Genomic DNA, 6002 nt, shown 5'->3' on the forward strand with positions numbered 1-6002 from the left:
CTATTCCTTGTAATAAAGAAATACTAAAAAAAAAAGTCACGAATGCAGAAATGCATGAAAAATGAATTATCTTTCGAAATGCATTTTATAAAAGTAAATGAATAGAAAAAGATGAAGAAAATAATAAAAGAAATATTCAAGAGATGCTTGAACACAGAAAAAAATAAAAAGATACAGGTGTTTTGGAATATGAACAAGAAAAAAAAACCGATCCAAGAAAGAGAATCCGATCCATAGAAAAGAAAGAAAAGATAAAAAATAAAAATGATAAAAAATTGTGGTAAACACTAGGAAAGCGACGGATTGTAATTTATTCAAATATATTTTTTTTAAATAAATTATAATTATGCAAGCAATTTTAAAATTACAAAAATACAAAGAAATAAGATTATCTAATTTATATTTTTTATTGAGAATGATGATATTAATTTTTTTTTTAGTTATATAATTAAAGAATATAAAATAATATCAGAATAATAATTTTTTAAAAATTAAATATCAAAAATTGATCAAACACTGTGACGTATGATCTTATTGCATTTTCATACAGGAACAGCTGTTGAAATGAATTATAACAGATGCAATAAAGTAACACATGTATATCAAATGTAATATTTGTTAAGTAACACATGTATATCAATTGTAATATTTGTTAAGAAAATTGAACTTTTCAATTTGCATACGTATGTATATTAGAATGATATTAATGTAATAGAAATAAATATTAATATAATAGATAATAATAATTTAATATATAATATTTAATTTTTCAAAATTATTTTATCTATTTTTATTTATAAAGAAAATTTCTTTTAACTACAATTAATTGTTTCTAAACCAAAATAAAAAATTAATATTTCATTAATATAAATTTGAATTTGGAAAAATCAAATATTATATTAATTGTAATATAATGTATAATGAATTTATTATTTCCTTTTAACAGTTTAAATCTAACACCATTTAGTAAAGGAAACGTTCTTGAGAAACCATCAAAATGAAATTCTTCAAAATTTCTCTCTCCTAGAGTTTTACTTAGTCTAGAACTATTAAATAGTAGTAGGTCGAAAAAGTCTGGTTTCCACAACACATGTTAACTCTAGGGGATGTATTACTATTCTTTGAAGAAAATAAAAATAGAATTGGGAAATATGGCAAACATACAATATGGCAGTCATGCTTAATTTCTCAATATTTTAAACAAAATTTTATTCTTTATATTTCATTATTTTTTTTAATCAATCAGTTCTAGTTTTCCACATAAATAATCTTTATTTTTTATTAAATCTAATCTATTTTTTTTTTATATATATATGGAGTAGAGATTATGGTATATTATTTATTATTATATATATATAATATATTTATATATTATATATATATTATTTATATTAAATAAGATTTAGCGTAAAGTAAAACGATTGTATTTTGTTGTAGTTGTTTACAAGAATTACATATGCGTCCCTGGGCTTTGGCCAAAGTCTTTATTACCTTACTATTCTTATGCTGCACTTCTTATGCGATACTTAATGCTGGAATAAATTTTCTCTATGTAAATTAAAATAAAATGTACGAATTTAAAAAATCAAAAAAAAAAAAAAAAAAAAAAAAAAAAAAAAAAAAAAAAAAACAAAAAACATAAAGAAAAAATGAAAACCTGATTGTATTGTTGACAACTGAAGAGTTATTAGCAGATATTGAATTATTAAAATTTCTTTTACCTTCTTTTGCAAATAATATTTTTGAAGTCAAACGTTAACAGACAAATTTTTTTGAAACACATATTTATTAGTAAATAAATATAGCCTTGCAAATGAGATTATAATGAAATCATTTTATGAACTAAATTTTAATAAATTTTAACAGAAAATCGCATAAAAAAATTATAACCAAGAACTATATGAAATGTATATAAAATATTGAATAAATATTGTAAAACTATGACACACAATATTTTAAAATATTCTATTATTTGCTATGACTATATAAACAAAAAAATCTACTATTAATAAAATTAACTAGAATTATATAACAATATTATCTAAATAATACATAACTAAATTTACATTACATTAGATTGCAAAAAAATTAATTCTATAACTTAATTATTTTAAAATGTTCAATTCATGCTACTATAATATATTTTAAATTATTAAATTATATTAAGATAATTCTCAATATCAAACAAGTTAATATATAAAGAAAAAAAATTTTTGTAACTGTGATCTGAAATTTTGTTATATGAAAAAAATAAGTAAAACAATTCCTCTAATTGACTCAATATTATACCAGTGAAAGAATAGCGCGTATTATAGTTTGGCACGAATTTCGTGGCGACCTTCACCAATAAAAGGAGAAATTCGATTGTATCTCCTCGAACTGCATAACAAGCAATTTAATGCAATCTGACATTTCGTATTCTGAAACGCATGAACGCCCCAAGACAAGATCTTCAATCTTAACGGGATTTTGACTTATTTCAGATCAATCGATTTTTAAAAAATTAAAAATTATACATTATAATATTATACACATATCTTTTAGTAAAGATATACATTTTTTTCTTTACTAAGAAAAAATTTTATTAATTTCATAATTCATATAAAATTTAATATTTTAAAATTTAATATTATATATCATTAAACATTATATCTTTAAATATTTTTAACATGTTATTATTCAAGCAAAAATTAGCACACAAAATTAGTAAAAGATGTGATAAATAATAATTATGATATAATTAAATTAACCAAATGAACTTTGTAAATATTTTTTGATCTTAACTAATTATTATTTGAATATCAACTCAATATCAACTCAACATATCCAAATAAGAAAGTTTATAAAACTTTCGTTATATTTCTTATTATAAATACATATATATTATATATATGATGAATGTATTAAAAACTTTACTTAAATCGTTTCGTCTTCAATATTATCGAAGAAAATTATTCATAGTATATTAAATAATTTATTAAATATATTGCTTATTTTATCCTGTTTTTTTTCAAATATTATCTCTATATAAAAATTTAAAGAAAAATGTATTTTCAACAAATCACTAATTGATCTTGATCGGAAAAATTCAATGCAATTTTCTTATTTAAATTACTTTAAGAACGTTTAAAAAACAATAATTTTCTATACTTAACTTTTATATCAATTGCATTTTTTTTTTGAATAGTATTTTAAAGTTCTGAATAATTTTTATTACAACAATGTTCTTAAACGCAGATAGATAGATATTAATAAATGGTATAGAAGAATAGAAAGAAATATAAAAATTTATATAAAAAAATAATCGAAGATCAGTATCGATTAAGCATTATGTTCATATTACATAATATATAATGTTCATATTACATAATAATTTTGAAACAAATAGTTACTATTTAAAACAGACTACGAAATAATGTTTCTTCATGAACAGGGCTAATATACAATTGTTTTCTTTTTAAAATAGACATTTCACTATATATTGCATATATGAAAACAAATATTTATCTTAAGAATGCATAAAGCAATATATTAAATTTATATAAATTTCTAAAATTGAATTTTAAAAACTTTGCATGTAAATTTAAATTTTTATCTGATGACTATCTAAATAATATAAATTTGAAACTCGACATTTATGTTTATATATATTTTGTATTAAACATAATGTATTAAATGTATCAATGTATTAAACATAAATATATATTAAACATAAATGAAGTTGTTATAATTAATAATTTTTGTGCATATAAATATCATAAAAATTATGTTTACAGAAATTTATATCTATAATAATATAAAATAATAATATAAATACATATAATAATAAATATCATATATTATTATATATAAATGTACAAATATGTATTTGACTATTAGTGAATTTTTATTACTCTTGTTATATTATTACTGAAAAGTTCAATCGAAACATTTTAGATTTTCTTATAAAAATAAAAATTAATAATATTCATGATACTAATAATATTCTTATTATTTAATATTAATATAAAATTAAAAAAGAAAATATTTAAAGCTTATTTATGCCAATTAAATAATTATTAAGAAATAAAAATTAAATTTTTATTATAAATTTTCTATTTAATTCTTCATATAATATATATATGAATGCTACGAATCCATAACGAAATGTTTCATTCATTGTAACAAACTGATTTCAACAGTAAATACGAACAAAAATCCGCAAAGAAAAAAAATATAGCGAACAAACAGATAACTATAATCAGAGAAGCATTCCACTTTTCTTACGCATCATCATGTAGTATATGTATAACAAACTACATACTTACTAAGCTTTTGATCATTTGAAATGAACGTGAGAAACACTGACGTAGTATATATGAAGACGTATCATCTTTATGTTGTGTTTGTTTTGAAAGCAATCGCAACTCGCAACTAATAGACGAATGACGAAGTGATGAATATTAAATTCCTCGCGAAAGAAATAGTTCAACATTGCCTGTGTATTTAAAAAGACTAAACCGATATTCTCATCATGTATATTTTGGTTGGTGAACGAGTTCGATTGTGACAAAAACAGCAAACGAGCTCTTGTGTTAGTCCTTGGTTTAGTGGCCCTGGGCAAGTTAACATAGCGAACCGAGTTTTATTAAAATAGTGTATTTGTATATGAGATGAAAATGGTATTAAGTGCAGTATGCGTAAATTTATTAATCAATATTTTGAACTCGATACTTTTACTCATTCCATGTTGTGCGAACTTTTATTTTATGATTTCATACAATTTAATTACATACAAACCACACAACTGTTTTTTTCGAGTTACGTAATACGTTTTATAAAATTGTATTTTTATCGATACCTAACCTCTTTTTAAGAAATATCATCATTAGTAAAACAGAATTAGATTCTAATGAATGATTAAAACTTGTTGATTTCTATCCCATCCATGAATCAAAAGAAGTAATAGTCATGAAAACATCTATATAGAAGTACGAATAGTGATTGTTTGACGATTGTTATATCTCCTTTAAACGGTAAACATCTTTTAAATGAGTAAAACTCTTTAAGAATATTTCTTTCTGTGATTTAAACAACAATAACAGTCATTTTGAGATATACAGAAAATGGATTTTACAGAAAAAACATAACTATGTGCTTAAATTAATTATGAATAAGAAAGTGATTTTACGAAAAAAAAGAACATAAAACAAAGACAAATAAACTAAAAAAAGTATTGCGATGTGCGCGTGGTATAGATAATAGTCAAATGATATTGAAGAATATTTAGAGGAAAAAACTATTAAATAGAAACAAACATCAATTTTAACCGATTGTATGCATTGCATGTACAATGTGTCAATGTGTTAAGTGTGTGTTTAAGGTTAAATCATTCGTGATGAACCACGTGCGGATATATATTTATATGGCGCGAATTTCAAACATGGTGAGTACATAAATAGAAATTTATAGAAATATTTGATTAATATATTTTCACTTTTATTATTTCAAATTAATTAGAAGAATATTCAAAATGTATACATTTATATTCTCTCTATATTTATCGTATGTATTTATTTTCAATATTTTTATGATATTTAAATTTATATAATTATATAAAAATTATTACTGAATATTAATTAGTATATTAATATTATTAATATATTTAATATGAATCAATGAATTAAAGAAATAAAAAATACATGAATGACATATTTATCGTTTTACCGTAAAAGCAATGTGAAATTAAAGAATCCGTGTATACATTTACATAGCTTATGTGGGATTCAAATATCTATAGTCCTTTATGTCTCGACTTGGCATTTGAATACGGGTTGACTTAAAAAGTACAAAGAAGCAGGATTTACGAGATGTGACACGATCAGAAACATTATACATACTGGGATATGAACAGGCCCGTATGAAATCTCATCGGTTTAGAATTACATTAAATTATTTCAAAAATTATTATTTAAAAAATTTCCCCAAAATAAATATACAATATTATAAAATAAATAAATAAA

General features: G+C 21.3%; 2 protein-coding genes across 6 annotated transcripts in view; one reads left to right on the top strand and one right to left on the bottom strand.

Annotated features, from left to right (window-relative positions):
- Positions 1-6002, bottom strand: part of LOC102679448 (RYamide receptor-like) — a 117440-nt gene that overhangs the window by 108500 nt on the left and 2938 nt on the right. The gene's annotated exons all lie outside the window — the stretch shown is intronic.
- The window catches only part of LOC102679987, a 16715-nt gene continuing 15586 nt past the window's right edge, over positions 4874-6002 (top strand). The window contains exon 1 of the mRNA XM_031509453.1: positions 4874-5425. The gene's annotated coding sequence lies outside the window, so the exon portion shown is untranslated. The remainder of the gene's footprint in view (positions 5426-6002) is intronic.

Source organism: Apis dorsata, unplaced genomic scaffold, assembly GCF_000469605.1.
Source record: "Apis dorsata unplaced genomic scaffold, Apis dorsata 1.3 scaffold_156, whole genome shotgun sequence".
NCBI classification, from domain to species: Eukaryota; Metazoa; Arthropoda; class Insecta; order Hymenoptera; family Apidae; genus Apis; species Apis dorsata.